The sequence below is a fragment of the Chionomys nivalis genome, chromosome 1 (genome assembly GCF_950005125.1).
Source record: "Chionomys nivalis chromosome 1, mChiNiv1.1, whole genome shotgun sequence".
NCBI lineage: Eukaryota > Metazoa > Chordata > Mammalia > Rodentia > Cricetidae > Chionomys > Chionomys nivalis.
The window spans coordinates 97,883,555-97,902,207 of record NC_080086.1 but is presented as its reverse complement, the minus strand read 5'-3'; the positions used below and the strand labels follow the sequence as shown (position 1 = coordinate 97,902,207).

The following is an 18,653-nucleotide window of genomic DNA, read 5'->3' as shown; positions in this document are numbered from 1 at the left end:
GCAACCAGCAAAGCCAGGCTTTATGCACACGGCATTCCAGAAAACTCACATTTTAAGCCACTGTGTTAGCCCACTTATCTGACACTCCAGAACTACAACTCAGTGTTTAGAGAAACAGAAACCAGCTTTCACGCCTGGCTTGTTGCTTCTGGTGAGGGTCAGGCTGCAGAAGCCATGCCCCAAACAATTGTGTGCTGAACTGTATGACAGTGAGCACAGTTCCTTATTAAAACCTATGTAAGGGTGCTGCCCAAACTCCCAGGATGCCAGACTAGGATGTGGATTTCAGAAGAGTAACATGAGGCTCATTTGAGAGAGAAGTCATTTGTGAGCCTGGTATTCATGAGGGTAATAAATACATCACCATAATACAGAAGGTCCATTCTTGGGTGGCTAAGGAGAGTCAGGGAGAGATGACCAGGGATTGGTTGCACAGAAAATCTCAGCCAGTAAGCAGGGCAGAAATGTGGCTCAGCTCTTGGGTACTGGGAAGACATCAGCAGTTAAGCAGCTGCCAAGTCAAAAAAAGTTCAACTGTGCCAAAAATCTCACTTCAGTTATTTGTTGGCCAAGTTGATGTTGGGGGAGGTCATTTTCTTGCACGGAGTCTCAATCTTTATCATCTATAACCTTGTGGCAAGTGGCCACAGAAACACTTCCCTATACTAACATTCTTTACCCAATGAGGAGGAGGAGAAAGGATAAAAAGGAGAAGGAGAAAGAGAAGGAGGAGGAAAAGGAGGAGGAGGAGGAGGAGGAGGAGGAGGAGGAGGAGGAGGAGGAGGAGGAGGAGAACTCCTCACCCAACAAAGGTACCGATATGCTAACCACAAGTCATTTGCATGTATTCTATAAAGCAGGCTCCACTACCCGGCAGCTTCATCTAAGGCTGCAACCCTTTAAGGCAGTTTCCTTGCATTATGGTGACCCCCAACCATAAAATTATTTTGTTGCTACTCAGTAACTGCAATTTGGCTACTGTTAGGAATTGTAATGTGAATATATGTTTTGCAGAGTATCTGATAGGTGAACCCTGTGGAAAGGTTGTTCGACCCCCAGGTTGAGAAATGCTGATAGAAGGGCTAACTCACACTCCCTTTAGGATTGTGGAAATTGAGGACATACCACAGTCCCAGCCCCAGGACCTCAAATCATGCCTCCCCGTTTTACATGAAGAGTGAACTGTAACATCAAGGCACTAACTTGGGTGGGTTTTCTAAGTATCAAAGCCATGACATCCACAGCATTCTTAATGGTGACTCAGAGACTTTGAAGCTTCTTACATTGCCCAGGGGTGGCAGCATCTAGTTGGGAAGAAGTCACCATCTCTCCCCAGATGTGTAGAGATTGTAAGTATAACTGAAATTGATCTACACACCTTTCAGCTCATATTTAACTCCACCCACCCCTCACCTCCACTCAGTAACTTCAGTACCCTCCTCATCCTTATCAGTTGTCTCCATGGCAGGGCTAACCTCCTCCTTTATATAAATCCAGCATTGAGACCCAGATTTTAATGCTTGCCTTTAAACAAAAATAATCCTCAGGTGTCTGGTGAGTTGCTTGACGTGGGTAGGGCTCACTCAGCTCTGACTACCATTTCAAGAGAGCGGAAGGAAAGGAGAAAGACGAGGTCCCTGCAATCCCAGCTCTGCACGCAGACTAGATCAACTGAATGTTCCGTAGATGACAGCACCATGGCACCGTGTCAACAGGTGCCACACTCCAGCTGTGCTGGGAGGTAGCATCGGGCTGAGACTCCAGGGCACTTCAGGAATGCCCACCTCGGGTGAGTGGGCAGTGCTCACAGCTCCGTTCCAGGTAAGAACACATACTCTCCAGTCTCTTCCCAAACTCATATCAGAGATGACAGCGGGTGTCTTGCCATTGAAATCCCAGAGGCCCAAAGGCCTTCTTTCATTTTCCTACTTCCGCCCAGGCCTGCACCAAAGCCAGGTGTCCCCGATCAGGTGGCCAGTCACAGATTGCCAGCGCTGTGCTCAATACTTCGTGAGGTTCATCACACAAAGCTTCTCACTTAATTTTCTCATCACCTCCAAGGCAAGTGGGCGTGGCTATACCCGATAGTTCTGCTACAATGAGGCCCTTAGATGGAGGAGCTTGCAATTATAGGCGGTGTCCACTAGAGGGAGGCATTGCCTCACATGAGAAATGACAGTTCCGGTTTTTTGCTCACAAAAGCTCTTTGCCAAGAGAACAAAGCAGGATCCCCTTCAACACCTGCAATATTCTCCTAAATAGCATTTCCTTCTAAAGTGAAGTGTTTGAACTCAGAGCTATAATACCCAATACTTGGTGTGGACACTCGATTCCTGCTCCTAGGTAATTTCAGAATCAGGAATCTTGCGAGAAATGGAGTCAGGACTTTTGAGAGGGGAAATGAATAGATTTAGCCATTTGGACTAGTGACTACTCTCTTCAGCCTCCTTGATACATTTTTGAAATCGTGTTTCCAAGTAGGAAAACATCTGTCTTATGGCCAACCTGACACTTCCCAGCAAAGCCTGTTTCCACAACTCATGTGAGAAATATCGGGATCTGGCACTGGGGAGATAGACTTAGTGGTGAGAACCCTTGCTGTGCAATTATGAGGACCTGAGTTCGAATCCCTAGCACCACAGAAAGGCCAACGTGGTCGCAGAAGCTTGTAGCCACAGGTGGCTGGCTGGAGCCGACTGCACGCTTGCTAGATGCCCCGGCTACCTGCAAAACGGCTCTGAGTTTAGCGTCTCAAGAGAGTAAGGTGGACGGATAGTGGATGGAGGAGGACACAGGCTATCCATCTCTGTCCTCAACATAGGATATGTGAACCCCTGCCCCGAGCACACATACATGTAATCACACATGCATGCAACACACAGACACAATATTGATACTTAAAATATCTGCTGGGAAACACCATGAGAAGAAGAGGAGACCTTTGCATTTGTGGTCTACCCCAAGTCTGCACTGAAGGGTGGTCAGAAGTCCAGGGGCCTCCTCGGCAGGAAGCTTACCATACACACAAGAGAAACAACATAGTCCACATGGAACTTCCCTGTTTAGATGACTGAACCAAGACCATGACGGAAACCCACAAACAAACCCTTAAAGTTTATGTCCGGATTTCTGTTCAGGCCCCGCCCAGCTATTGAGGATTTGCTGGTCATGCTCCATCATCACAAACACCCCCAGCCGCGAGGCTTCTCAGGGTGGTGTCTGTGGGCCACACTGGGCACTCAGTCAGTACGAATGGAATATTTTGCCTTCCACTCTCTGCAGGGCCTCCGGACTGCACAGACAGATGGGCCGCTATCCGGCCTATTCTTTAATTCTGCTGGAAAAAAAGCAAATCCTAGCCCCAAATGTGGAGCTGGCCCTGGGCCCTTCCTATCTGAGAGTGAAGCTCGGTGGAACGTCCTGGTAATCAGAGTTCTGGAGCAAAGCTCTGGCTGCAGCAGAACCAAGCTACACCGGGCCAATGGCTGCAATTCCTCTTCGGGTACAGATAGGAGCCCTCGGTCTAAACAGAGGAAGAACGGGTGGGGGGGGAGCAGTGACAAGAAATACGCACAGTCAAGCAGTCCTGGCGAAGGTGGCATCACAGCCACCACTCCTTCAGCTGCTGTCCTGTAAGGAGGCCAGGGAGCTATGACCACTGTCATCTCCACAGTGTACCACTCTCATATACAGATGCTCTCATCTTGGGGGTGGTCTGTCCTGCCTGGGGCACCTTGCTGCTTCCCATGGACCCAAGAGAGGCGTCGACGCTTTCCTGTTAAAGCTGTCTCTCTCCCTCTCTCTCTCGTTATTTTCAGACAGGGACGTACTTGCAGCCTGAGATGACAATGAAGGTCCGGGATATCTACCAGTTACCACCACAGAGCCATGGCCAGGAACCACAGGGCATCTCTCATTTTTCTTTCTGGCCATCTTTACCTGAAAGCTGGCTGGATACAGATCTCTCTTCTGACTCTGAGTCCTCAAGTCCATCTGAAAAGTCGATTTTTAAAAAGTTTTGTGTATGTGTATGTATGTGTATATGTACATGAGTGTGGGTGTTCATGTATGTGAGAGGAGTGTAGCTTAGAGGACTCTGTTATGCGTCATCCCCAGGAGTACGTCTTTAGTCCACCAACTGGGCTAGAATGGCTGACTGATGAACCCCAAGGACCTCCCTTGCCACTGGATTCCATGCTCACAGAACTGCACCCAGAATATCCATGTGGGTTCTGGGTTCCAAACTCAGTTCCTCAAGCTCGCAACCAGTTTTTGTTGTCCACAAAGAATTTTAGAACAGAAATTCACTATAACATGTTTCCAATCATGCATACAAAACTCTTCTAAGAATTTTCTGGATTCTTGCTGCTGTAGAGCTTCTGGTAGCAGCCTCAACAGCCACTGCCAGACTCCTCACCACACAGCAGAACAGCAAGCCCTGCCTCTGTTTGTCTGCAGGTGCTTCACAGTCAGGGACCACTACACCCCATTAAGGACTTGAAATCTAGCATCAAATTGCCTTGCTATCCTTGTCTCCCTGGACTGCAGAGTAGCTGCTCCCATGCTGGCTGAGTTTGCATCTAGCCTCATAAGTAGGCTCATTGATTAATCTTGCTTTGCATAGATTAAAATGTTCATGGGGATAAGATCCGTGAGTGGGCACTCTGGGCTGTGCTTTGTATGGCTATAGTCGGCACCCTTCCCATTACTAACACTGCTGACTCTCGTGTCTACACACACACACACACACACGCACACGCACACATACACACATGCACATGCATACACACACGCATGCATGCACACACGCGCATGCACATACACACATGCACACACGCATGCACACACTCACGTACGTATCAGATAGAAGTGGGACAAGGTGATCTCCACAGTCCTCTACACAGTATACTTTTATGAGATTTTTCAAGGCAAAACTCCCTACTGAAATCTTTGCTATATGAGAAAATTCAGCTTGTCCTGGGGAACACATGCCCATCACCACATTGCTTAGGAGGCACACACCTTGAAAGAAATCAAGTTTGGGGCTAGTCAGGGCTACCAGCTTTGATCATGTGCCCCCAGACGTTCGGGTGGGGAGCCAAAGGAAACGAGTACATTTGTTCAGTGCAATACTTTAAGAACAAATTAAGAAAGCAGAGAAGACTCAGCCCATTGTACGAAGCAATCATTTCATCCTACCCGAGCATCTTCTACTCACTGACCATGCAGCTAGAAAAAATCTGAACCGAGACCAGTGGCCCAGCCCCTGGAACCTGGCCCGGGCATGAGCTGGTCCACTGCCCCCAGCAGGCACCATCTTCCTCCCCCCTGCAGGCCTGGCATGTTGGCATGGTGATGTCTGAGACAGTCTTTGCTTGATTCATCGCTTCCCGTTCCTTCTATAACCACTGTGTGAGATCTGCCCTGGTAGGACAGAGAAATCCTGAGGGTAAGATCTGATGTCAGGAAGGGACAGGCAAGTCTTTGTTGAGCACTGCAAGGGGACCAGGCCAGCCAGGCTCAGGCTGTACACAGAAAAGGGGCCTGTGCAGGGCCAGTTCTGGGGCAGTCCCTCCTGCTGGGGACTCCCTCTCCTCACACTTTTACATGGTATGTTCTCCTCCCCCCGTGAAGGGGGATTCACAGCCAGGGCAGCTGCCCTACCAACCAAAGAGAGACAACAATTCTCCACTGAAGAGTTTCTCCTCCGAGCTGATATTTCTCGTTCACAACAGCACCCTATGCCTGAGTCACCCTTAGCCCACCCCCCTTCATCCACCCTTTCCTCGCCTTCTGATTCTGTCCTGACCCTCAACCTCCAGCCCTGTTCTCTGAGAACTTCCTTGTTCAAGTGTAGCATGACTAATAAAAACCCAGAGACAGATAATGGGATTCAACCTGAAGGTCAGGAAAGCAAAGCAGCCAGCCGCTGGCTCTTACCCCACCTCAGTCCGAAATGGTGATTCTGCCTCCAAGAATCCTCAGGATGAGACTGTGAGCGAGAGCTGTCTCCTCCCGGCTTATAGTCCTCCCTAGTGCTGGGATGTAAGGCGTGACCCACAACTGCCCAGTTTCTATGTCAAACTAGTGTGGCTACTGGGACTAAAGGTGTGTCACCACTGCCTGGTCTGTAACATTGACCAGGGCGTCTGTGTTACTTTCTGATTTTCAGGCGAGCTTTATTTATTAAAATACAAATGAAATATCACTACATCCAAGAACACTCCTGCCTGTGGTGGCCTAAGGTCCTCCCTTGGTTGGATGTCACAGGCTACTGAGACCTGTGGGGCCGGCTCATCACTGTTGCCGACTTCGCCTCTGTGAGTTCACTACCTAGGACTTCAGTTTCCTACACCCAGGTGCTGCCGAATGAACAGGCATTCAAAAGCTGGATGGCTTTGCGGCCCAGAAGCCTACTTCTGGAAGGAAATCCCAGCGGCTCCAGGTCAAAACCCAAACAAGTGCTAGTGGAGTCCTTACCGTAATCCAGACAGCACTCGGAGTATCTGCAGGTATTAACTCATTCAAGGACCAGAGCCTGTGTGCGCGCACATGTATGGTCAGTACCGTTTTCTCATTGGACCTCTTTAGAAGCTCAGGATTCAAGAGGCTGGAGAACGTACTCAAGAGGGCTCCTCAGAAGGCCACGTTACATATGAATTATTTAATGGTTGACATTTGAACCAATTCTACCTAGCCTCTAGGAAGCGCACTATTTGGAATATGGAAATCCTGGAAAGTAGGCGCAAATGACCGGGCTAACACCATCCCGTTTCCATGCTGTCTGTATCTCATGTGACTGCAACCACAGACAGGTGCTAGACAGCCACACACTTGCTTCCTAGATGAGCATCATACTCAGGCTCCACACCTGTAACAAAGAGCTGGGGTGCTCACAGGGTGCTCCTGTGAGAGGCCATGATGGCCAAGCAAGAGTCCTTAGTTGAGATGCTGCTGTAGCAATTCTAGGTGGCATCTCTGCCAGCTTGTCCCCATTCCCAACCCCTGAATGTTTTTTATATTCCAAGTCAGGTAACATCTCCATCATAGGGCCAGAGTGTTAGCATTTTAGGTGACCCAAAAGAGACACTGACTCAGCCTCAGGGCTTAGCCAAATGCCCCCATCTGCCTCTCCTAGTTCCGATTCCAGAGACGGAACATACCTGGAGCCTCACTATGTCTGAGAGCCCTAAAAGACAGGGACCTCCAATTTCTTTTCTACCTGTGTCCTGTAATACTGAGAAGCATCATGAGGAGACAGCACCGTTAGAAAAAAAATAAAATAAAGAAGCCCTTTGCAGCTGGGTCATCAAGAAAGGGTTACTTGGGGTATGCTATCTGGGGTGGATTTAGGGGATTAAAGGACCAAGACAGGGCAGATCAGGAGGAGCTTGTGTGGAATCATGGTGCTTGGAGGCCAGGGTGGTGAAGGTGGAGGCGGGGTGTCTCCCCTAGGTCTCCATAGGAACTCCCAATGAGAGCACTGGCCCCTCCTTTCTCCTGGTCACTCCTTCCTACTGGCATCTTCTCTTTCTCTTTGTCAAAATCCTTTTGTCAAGGGAAGTCTTCCCTCCCCCTGGAGCAGAGGGTGAGAGAAACTTTGGTCTGACGTCTTCCCTTGAGAGAAGAAAATTCACAACGCCATGTATCCCGTCTCCAAGCTCAGCCCACCAGGACAACTTGGATGCCAAGAAGCAAGAGCCAGGCATGTCCCGGTTACAAGGAAGGAAACGGGTCTTCCAAGAAACTCTATGAGGGCAGCAACACAGGCAGCCTTCAGAGCCTCTCTGGTGAGCTGTTTATGGTCCTGAGGACTGAGGCCCGGCTGGGTTTATCGTGACTCTACAATAGGAAGCTGCAGGGCTCCTGGGACTAGATCCAGTCTCCTTGTAAGGGAGGGAATTCCCTGGGCCAGGAAGCACCTGAGCGGACACCTGCAGAGCAAGGTGTTGCCTTCAGAGAGTTTCCATAAAAGTCTCCATCTGCCATTACTCTATTCAGTTCTGCATTTGAGAGCATGAGGTGGGACAGGCCCAAGGACACAAAAAGACCTCATTTGCTGAGAAACTCTTACTGTTATAGAAAGGAGGACACGCAGCACAAGAGGAGATGATTCCAGGGTTCGGATGCTGACGTTGACCTTGGGCGAGCCATCTCAACATTCTGAACTTCAGCTTTTTCAGGTCCCAACCTAATGCTCTCTCTAGGTATAAAAATAGCACAAAGTGCACTGACCTTGACGCAGTTAAACAAGGATGTGCGTAGCAAGGTTAATTCTCAACCACCTATTCATCCTCCAGCCAGCAAAGGCAGTGGGAGGTTGATTAAACCAGGCTCTGTGCTAGGTTCTAGAATATATTTAATATGATGTGTATAAACACCCATATATACTCATATACACACATGTATATAGAATGGACATGCACACACCTCTCATGTACATGCACATATACAGATATATGTATGTCTCTCTCAGTCTCTGCCTCTGTCTGTCTGGTTCAGTCTGTTTCTGTCTCTATCTGTGTTTCTCTCTTTCTGTCTCTCTCCTAGAGAAAGGGAGAAGGATTGCTTTGTGCACTCACAAGGCAACAGCAGATTCCTCCCTCTGGGAAGCTGCATTTTACCACCAGGGAACTACAGTGCAGCCTGAAATACAGAGATGGCCAATGCAGCTGCTGCCACTCCCTCTTCTTCCTCTTCCTCCTCCTCCTCGTTCCTCTCTCCTCCTCCTCCTTTTCCTCATCCACTTTCTACTTCTTGGTGCCTCTTATCTCATTATGCTCACGGATGCCTCCATAGGGCCAGAGAGGAGATCAAGGCAAATTATTCAGTTTGCTGCTTGTTAGTCACTGTCGGGAACAGGTGGGAGGATGAGGAGGCAGCTCCTAATGGATTTTTAAAAAGCAAGTCGAGGCATGATCTGTATATGACAAGCTCTCTTGCTGCTCTCCTGACTCCTAGCATAGAGCTCTGAGAGTCAGTCCCGGTTTATAGGTGCTTCTGTACCGAGAGAACGTCTCTTCCAGCTCCTCTTCAATGCCTGGCTCATACAGACCCTCTAAGCCCTTCCCTCATCCTGCCCGCATCACTTGGTCCACACCGGGGTTCTTGTCTATGGTTGCTCTTCTCACTATTGGCTGTGTTGTCTCTGTCAATCACCTGCAAACTTCTAGAATGGGTCCAGTTATTGGCACTCGCAGGCTGAGCTCAGGACATTGCCAAAGTTAAAAACACAGTACATTTTTCATGAAATGATAAAAAGGAAACTTCTATTTTAGTGTGAGTGGATAAAGGGTTAAGAGGTGGAAACAATCCATTTGCTTTCTAACTGAAGGAAATGTAAAGGACCAGAGTTCTAGTCTCTGCTTAGCCAGGCAGCCTGCCCACCAGAAAGAGGGATTCAGGTCCACCCATCTCCCACCGCAAGTGGTGCACCAAGACAGTGTGCAAAACCTTATTGCAGCACTACTACACACAGGGGTGGAGGGGCCCTTGTGACCATCGACCACCGTGACACCTGTGTGGGGCTGACAAGAGAATCTCCTTTAGAGCTGAGAAGACTGTGTCTCCCAGTAACAGAAAGAGGAGCAGTCGGCAGTCAAAGGAACTGGGTGGTGGTGGTAGGGAGAGGGATACAGAGGAAAGCAGGCTTTTCTTTTCTGAAACCCCAATTCTATCAGGGCATCCAGTGTGTGACTCTGTGTGTGTGACAGAGAAAGAGACAGACAGACAGACAGACAGACAGACAGACAAACGTGTGTGGATGTTCATGCATATTTGGGTGTTTGAATTCACATATATTTGTGTTTGTATGTATATGCTTGCGTGTGTGTGTATATTTGCATTCATGCATACCTGGGTATACAAATTTGTGTGTGTATGTGTGCTTCTAAGTGTGTATGAGTGTGTTTGTCTGTGTCTGTGTGTATGTGTGTGTGAGAAAAAGAGAGATAGAGTGAGAATGAGAGTGTGGATGTTCATGTATATTTGGGTGCACATATTTTATGGGTGTGTGCATGTGTGTCTCTAAGTGTGTGTGAGTGTGAGTGTATGTATGCATGTGTGTGTGTGAGAGAGAGAGAATGAATATGTGGATAATCATGCATATTTGGGTGCACATATATTTGTGTTTGTGTGTGTATATTCATGTTCACGTATATTTGGGTACACATATCTATGGATGTGTGCGCATGTGCCTCTGTGTGTGTGTGTATGAGTGTATGTGTGTGTCAGGGGGGTGTGGTCTGTGTAGGACAGAGGGTTCTACTCCTCAATAAATGACCACCCTACTTTTCCGTTTTTACTTTCCTGAGGCAGGATTTACCCCTGGCCTGGAACTCACCAAGTAGATGAAGCTTCCCGGTCAGCAAGCCCTACAGACTATGTGTCTCTGACCCCACTGTGTTCAGATTAAGTGTGGGCCACCACACCTGGGTCTATGGGCTATCTGTCTCTGACGCCATAGTGCTGGGGTTATTAAATGTGGGCCACCACACCCGAATCTGCTTCACACGGGTTCTGAGGGTCAAACTCAAGTCCTTGTATTTGCATGGCCAGCACTTTCACAGCTGAGACACACCTCCTCAGCCCTGGGCAGCCATCTTTAGTTAACGTCAGTCAAGAGTACTTCACAGTCCCATAAACTCCAACCACCTAGCCCCACATCTGAGACTCTATCTGACACCTCGGCTTAGCATCGCTCAGATTCCAGTCACAGCCACCAGGAAGGTTGAGTCCACACCAGCAGCCTAGGCCTCTGCTCCAGCAGCTTCACGGAGATTCCTCACACCCTGCCCTGAAGTTTCTTGGCCTACCCTCAATTTTACCTGTAGACTTCCTGGCTGGGTCTGAGAGGAGAAACACCCCCAGGGAGTTCCTTTACTCTGGCCTTTGGCTGCACAGGGTCTGAGTCAGTGACCTCTCCTTAGGTTCCCTGACACCCTTTGGGCCTTAGTGCTGGTAACTAGTGTTGCAGGCTACAGGGTCTGATAAAACCATAAGCAACCTCAGCGTGGGCGTGGACTCTAATCAGCACTTCTGCTGAGGACTGCGTGTAGGTGCTGATGAGAAGAAGATCCAAACATTTAAGGAATGAAATTGATCCCCCCCCTCCTCCTCCGCTTAGCCTGAAGGCAAGCCCTGGCGAAAGCCTATTATTCAAATGAACTCCAGATGCATGAGTGGAACTGACCTTTGGGTGGTTCTGGGAGAAAAAAAAATCCCTACTCTAGCAAGTTGGTTCTACTCTGATCATAGTAGGGCAACTTTTCATTTCCACCTAACCGCTCACTGAGGTTTTCCACAGAGCCTTGAACACAGCACCAGGGAGACTTCAAGTCTTAGGAGCCAGAGCCCAGAAAAGGTTCTTTGAATGAATGATTGACACTCTATTGGGTAAGAGCACTTACCTTTGTGTCTATGTGTGGATGTTTTCGAGATGAGGTTTTTGGGAAGTACTGGGGAGGAGAGAGGGACAGTAAAGGAACCAGGGAAAGTTAGCCAGGACAGAAACACCAGTGGCCTCCAGACAGTGGCCTTCAAGGATCCTATTCCCAGCCCACACTTTCCTGCTTTGACCCCCTCCTGCTCTCCCTGCATTCCTCTGCTCAGACCCCACTGGCTACTTTTAGCTCCCTGAAGGCCCAGCCCAGTCCCCTGGAGCTTTTGTCTCAGCAATTCCTTCTCACTTCTCCGTCCCTCATTTTCCTCCTGAGATAATCATCAGGAGTCTCCAGTCCAGCCCTTGTTGTAGCAATACAGGTTCCCGGACAGTCAGGCCCTCTTACTCAGATTTATTTACTGATTTTTGTTTGCTGTATTTTCCCCATTGTGCTGAATGCGCCCTCTAATACTTGCACATGCGCTAATTGTTCCTGACCCCTGGCCTTACCCAGATGGCAACTCCCTGAAAATGGAGACTTTGTTTCCTTCTGCACTGCTAGCCGTAGCACTAAGAAACACCTGCTGCATGCCACATAACACAAGCATTACAAATATTTGCTGAAGGAATGGACGGCCAGGGCAGGGGGAGGAGGGGAGAGGATTGGCAAATGCCTCTACCAGCTAAGTCAAGGGAAAATGTCTGGAGGAGACTGTAGCTGGAACTGAACTTTTTCTCTGAGTCTCAGATCTGAACGCCTGCCCCAAATCACATGAACGTACTTCTATACCCCGGGAATGTGCTGATCTAAAGGGAAGAAGCTTCTGGAAGGAAGAGAATTTATCATTGATAGTTCAGGGACCTGGGGATCTGGTCAAGGGGTTGGGAGAGGGGCGGGTCCTGAAGTTGCTTATGGCAGTGGAGAGAGCAAACCTTCCAAATGGCTAGACTGGGGAGGGGTGCCCTGGCCGAAGTCAAAGCGTTGGGCTATAAAGCCTGATGACAGCCTCTCCTTCTTTAACTGCTGGGGACTTGCTGGTGTCGGGGACAGCGTCTGCCCACAGATTATAGTCACACAGTTCATGGAATCCATTATGGGGCTAGAGCTGTGATTAAGTAGCTCTACAAACGTTGGGTGGGGAAAGGAGCTAACCTTTGCCATGGCTCACTGGGAGCAAGAAACTATGTCAATGGATTAAGTCTTTCAGGCCTCACGGGCAGCTTTGGAAATAATCACCGTCCCCATGCGACAGGGAGAGACACAGGCTCAGCAATTTAGCAATGGCCTTAGCAGAGTCAGTATACAGAGCCAAATACACCCTGGGGTCGTTCTAATTCACGGTGCTTTTCTCCCTCCTCTGGATGGTCCCACAGCTCAGGGAGCATGCTAGAGGAAAAAGACAGGAAGAAGAAAGGAAGGGCACCCCAGCCTAGGCTATCCACCAACAGAACAAATGAGAAAGTGTGGGGCTGAAGATTCTGGGAACCGAGGTGGGTAAATACCTTAGTGGTCCCCCAGCTGGGCTCTATCGGCTGCCGAACGCTCATGAAGCACTTCTGGCATTAGCTCTTAAGGGAATGACATAAGCTCTATGAAGAAGAAAGACCCTGAGCGTAGGAGGTAGAGACAGGTAACTCCACTGACTATTGAGAGTGACATGGGTGATCATTTCAGGGTAAGGAATGCTGCCTCCGTCCTCCCTAACCTTGTCCTGCTGTGTCCCAGGTCAGCCTAAGGGATATGTACTCATAAGTGCGAGCCCAGGAAGCTGAAGCCCCATAGACCTTTAGTCAAATGGGGAGGCTTGTCAGCCTGCGTCATATGCAAATTCAAGGAAGAAATTCAAATAGATGTGGCCATGCACTGCCCATAGGAAAAGAAACGCTGTCCAATGTCAATGGGACCCAGGAAGGGAGGGGGTGTGAGAGAAACAGATGTGCAGTCTGGAAAGGGGCGATGAGAGAGGTACACACGAGCCCCTGGATGACTGTAAACTGCATTTCTCCCTGAAGATACTGCAAACAGGATGCAAACCAGGCCTCTTCCAGGACACCTAAACCTCACCTCGGGAGGCTGCCTACCAGAGGAATTCTGCTGGTCTAAATATGCTTAGCTAGAAAAGGCAGGAGGGAGTTCAAGTAAAACACCAGCTCTAACCTATTCCTCCCCTAAGTGTCATGCTAATCTACTGCTTCAGGCCTAAATATTCCAGACACCCAGAGCGACCCAGACACCATTGAGAATACAGCTAAACATGCCCAGGGGCCTTGGCCCACCTCCTAACCATAGTTTTCCTGGAAAACGCGACAGTTCTCATTTGTGTCCTCTTTCATTGAGTCCTTCCTTAGACACAGCGTTGGGAGGCACAGCTGCTAATGAAAGACGACAGACCTAGGGAGGTGAGTGAGCCCTGTGATTCCGTGCGGTCTCCGAATGTGCACATTACACCCTTCCTACCAAAATGCTAGTCACCGACTTCCGCCGTCCTCAAACTCAGCAGGTCGTTACCTGGAAATATCTCCAGTGGTTGTGTGTCACCAATCCAGGCTGAAGGGACAAACCAGTGGGCGCAGCAATGAGGCCACAGGAAGGAGCTCCCCAAATCCGGTCTGTGGTCCTCGAGAGTCCCTGTCCTTACGGGAGTGGTACCCTGCGGAAAGGAAACGAAAGTCATGTTACGATGACAGGCCATCTCTAGGACTTCTCCTACCACACTGGAGTTTCTAAGCCATGTGCAGACAATTACAGGATGAGGGACCACCAATAGAGAAAGACTTCCAGGAGATAGACTTGTCCACTTCCTTCATCCTGTAGTTGGGGAAACTAAGGCTTGAAGAAGAAAACAGCATCCTTGAGACCATCCGTTTGGGAGGTGGTCCAGATTGGCTTTGGACTCTCTGGCAAGGGGAACTTTAGAATGCAGCCTTGTGGTCAGGCTGACCGAAGAGTAGCTGCTGACCCGGAACAGAAGGCTTCTTCTGTATGTGTGCATATATACATGTACGTGTGTTCATATACGTATGGGCCCTGTGCACACGGGTGTGTGTGTATATGTGCGTGGAGGCCAGAGGTTGACAAGGGGAATCTTCCGTCAGTCTCCCCTTTATACAGTAAGGCAGGGTTTGTCACTGAGCCCAGAGCTCACTAGTCAGCTTGCCCCAGGGATCTGTCCATCTTTGCCTCCTGAGCACTGGGATTCAGCAGGTCACCACATGTGTGCAGCATGTATATGGGTACTGGAGATCGGAATGTAGGTCCTTACGAAATTGCCCAGCAAGCACACACACTGAAGCAAGTCGCAGCTCCTCTCCCTTTTAAAAACATTTCACAGAGAGGTGAAATTTTCCCCAGGCTTCTGTTTTTGTAGTTTTTATGGGTTTGCCACGAGGGAACTAAATTGGTAAAACAGTCCGTCTCAGACATGTGACTCGGATGGTGTCCATGTTTCCCTCATTAGGAAAACATTGTTATAGAAGACTGTGAACCACGGACACAGCATAGGTGGGCTTTGCTTTTTAGTGGCAACAAGTCTTTCTCTCTCTCCAACCCCCTTAATCCCTCTGTCCCCTCCCTCTCTCCCTCCTCCTCTTTCTCCTTGTTGCAGAAAAATAGGAAAAGATATAGACTCTTCTGGTGAGTACTAACTCTTACAGGGATTTTCTGGCTCTCCTGTGTATTTGAATAACCACACTTCAACACAGAAAATGAACTGAAAGAAGAAACACACGTATCTAACATTGCTTAACCAAATCATAGTTCCCAGGCTCATCATGTGACCTCTGTGCCCATATTTCCCCAACTTGGCCTAAGCTCTGTCTTGTCAGGCACTGCTAATTTCAATTTTCCCCACAACTAGAACCCCAAACTTCATACAGCTAGACTGTTTGCTGAGGCGTGAAGAAAGTGCACCGACAAGCCCAACCTGCAAAGAGCTTCCTTGCACACGCGCACGTGCACACACATACGCAAGCGCGCGCGCGCACACACACACACAGGTGTGCATGCCCTCAAAGAAAGAGGCGGTAGACTAATTGGAAAGAGAAAAGGGAGTTCACCAGCAGAGGGAGGGGTTAAGAGAAAGTAGCCAGATAAAACTGGTCAAAAGTGAAAATATAAAACAGAAAAAAAAAACAAGGCCACAACTGACTCTCAGAACCTTCTGTGCGTATCAGTTGGGTTACATTTATTGGGGTCAAAAATCAGAAGTTGTCTATGCATCCATTGTCCTCCTCAAATGCAGGACAAAGTGCTTTGGAAGCTGTCAGTGTTCGAGAGACAGGGAGGGGTCAGCCTGCGTCATATGCAAATTCAAGGAAGAAATTCAAATAGATGTGGCCATGCACTGCCCATAGGAAAAGAAACGCTGTCCAATGTCAATGGGACCCACCTCGGGAGGCTGCCTACCAGAGGACTTCTGCTGGTCTAAATATGCTTAGCTAGAAAAGGCAGGAGGGAGTTCAAGTAAAACACCAGCTCTAACCTATTCCTCCCCTAGGGCAGGGTGGAGGAGGCCTTTGGAAGCCAGAGCTTACTGCCCAGCTCTCTGCTTGCCTCTGGGAGGTTGGACTGGCCTGGGCTCTGTGCAGCTGCAGGCAGAGGGCACCACAGGAAATCATGATTATCAATGCTCCGGGCTTTGTTCCTGTTCTCAGACAGCCTGGACATGCCAGGAGAGATGGGGCGGGGGCGGAGAAAGAGGAAGAAAAAAAAAACAGGAAGTGAAGTGGGGGAGGAAACACTAGAGAAAACAGCCGCTTTGGAACGTCCTCCACCAGAGCAGACTGTGGAGCTGTGTTTTTGGAAAATAGGGTGTGGCGCAGATGAGGAAGGGGGTCCTGTGGGTGGGTACCTATAAATTCTATTTCCAGCCCTAGAGCCTGGTCTGTCCAATACAAGGCTGGGTGTAAGCACCAAAGAAAGTGAATTTTCAAAGGGCTGGTGGGGGAAGGCCCTTCCCCCCACACCTCTTGGCAAAGCCTGAGAGAGCAGGTGAGCCAAGAAGGTTCTAGAAATAAGAGAGGAACTCTTGAGGTGATGGAACTCTTGAGGTGACTAGACATCTGGAGAGCTTTCCCAGGCCCCCACCATCTGCTTTCTTTCTCAGCCACTTTCAGATTGTTCGTGGTTTGGGAGGCATACATGAATCTCATTTACCAAAACCGGACCAGCTACCTTCAACCGGATAACACAGAGGTTCAGAACACTAAGCCTTCATGGCATGGCTAAGATCCTGCCCTGATGCTTTCCGTCTATTTTGTTCACCCAGAGATGCTTCCAGAAGTTGCCCATCTTCAAATACACATCATTTAGCATGGCATCTCCTGGTGAGCTCAACAACCTCACAGATACAGTCTTACTCTAAGGGAAAGGGTCAGTGGGACCCTCTGCTCCCTCAGCCACTGTTGGCAGTTAATGGTTATTGTTGAGCGAGCATCATTTTCTTGTGGAGTCTAGTCATTGGTCAAGTGGTCCAGGACTTAGTCAATAAACACTCACCCATGCTCTTTATAAGGAACCCAAATTCCAATCAGCAGGTCTTCCTGTCCCAGAATGTCTCTGTTTCTCTCTCACACACACAAATACATGAAAGTGTGGGAGGGGCTTATTGGGGAGAGGATTTCCATGGAAGACCAAGGAAGAGGAGAGAAAGTCACAGGGGGTGGGGTAGAAAGTTACTAGGGTTCACCATACACATATATGAAACTGTCAGAGAAGAAAAACAGAAGAATTGAATGTGAAGGTTTAATGATGAGACATTTGTAGGAAGATTATTAACATTATCACTGTTTGACTGGGGGAGAGGAGACCCCAATAGTACTTAGCACTACTCTTCATGCTACCACAGGCACGAGGAAGGAGCAGAGAATGTAGAATCCTTAACTAGTCCACAAGTCCACCACTCCAGTGGTTCCCCAAAACTGCGCATCAGAGAAGCTAATAGAAAGTATAGTTCAAACCCAGAGAAGGAAGTGGTAAGCTCGCGTCTAGGCGGCTTTTGTTGGCATCAACGTGGCTTGGCTCCCTGGGCTAGCGTTTGAGTCACAAGGGGGATTGGTTTGGCTCTCAGGGTGGTCCCATCTCCTCTTGTTTCCTAGACAGGATCACAAGCCCCCAGTGAGGATTTTCTCAAGGTCTGACATTAAATGGCCTTCTGGGGATCTGTCCCAGATTCTGTAACTCATTTTGTTAATATCCAAACAAACATGGTATAAGCATATCTTTGTGGGGAATCCAAGCTCTTTCAGGTAGTAGCTCATAGCTGACTGTGAGAACCTCATATCCAAGGGAGAGCAGAGATGAAACGAGGAAAGCAACATCAGCCCGTCTCTGTCTCCACGGCGACACAACCTAGCATCCCACTGTCCTGATCTGCTTCTGAGACCCATCCTTCTGCGAATGCCACCACAGCCTATGGTGCTGTGATCAGCAGGAGGTTCTAGCCCTCCATAGCACATGGTGACTAAAAAATGTGGTTTTCGGTACCATAACCTTTGCTCAGCTTGCAAAGAGCTACAAAGACTGTTGAACAAACTGGAGAAGCCAAAATCCAGAAATGGGAAAAATTTCAGCCAGGGCCATGGGACAGAATTAAGGCGCGACAGGCAGCATCTAACTGGTGACATCCAGTGCAGTGACCTTCTCACATCATCCCTCCTCCTCCCAGCCAGAGAAGGAGCTGCTGACAGCTGTGGGTCTTCCACTCCGAGAGTCTATGGTGGCAGAGGGGCAGAGTAGGGACCAACAGAAGCAAAGGGGAGAAAGAGGGTAAGATCAAAGGCCTGAGAAAACACGTTTGTGACTCCATACCGGATAGATAGGGAAGCCAAAGGCCAATCCAGGAGTGGGCTCCTTCAAAATTCCCCATTCTCTGAAGCAGAGTGAGGCCTTTAGTGCAGAGTGCTTCATGTGACATTTTCCCCAAAGCGGCAGGAGTGGGGACAAAACAGAGTCAGAGCAGGGACTAACTGTGAATCAAGCGTCAGTTGTTCATCTTGTCACCCCCTAAAGTCCCACAGAAATCCTGTCGGCTTGGCACTGCTGCTGTCCCTTTCACAGTTAAGAAAATTGAGATACATCAGGGCTTAGCCTCTGGTCTAAGAGATTTGGTGTTTGAGAGAGAGAGTCAGTTTATGAACTCAGCCACTCTGACTGGAATTCTTGCTGTTAAGCACTTCCTAAAACTCCCTCTCAAAGCAGCTATATTAAAGGGCAAGACACTGGAAAGAGCTGAATAAAAACAAATCCCCTAGGAACAGAGGACTCTTCATTCAG

General features: G+C 48.9%; 1 protein-coding gene across 1 annotated transcript in view; it reads right to left on the bottom strand.

Annotated features, from left to right (window-relative positions):
- Window positions 1-18,653, bottom strand: part of Cyria (CYFIP related Rac1 interactor A) — a 115,118-nt gene that overhangs the window by 58,257 nt on the left and 38,208 nt on the right. The window contains exon 2 of the mRNA XM_057777339.1: window positions 13,890-14,031. The gene's annotated coding sequence lies outside the window, so the exon portion shown is untranslated. The remainder of the gene's footprint in view (window positions 1-13,889; window positions 14,032-18,653) is intronic.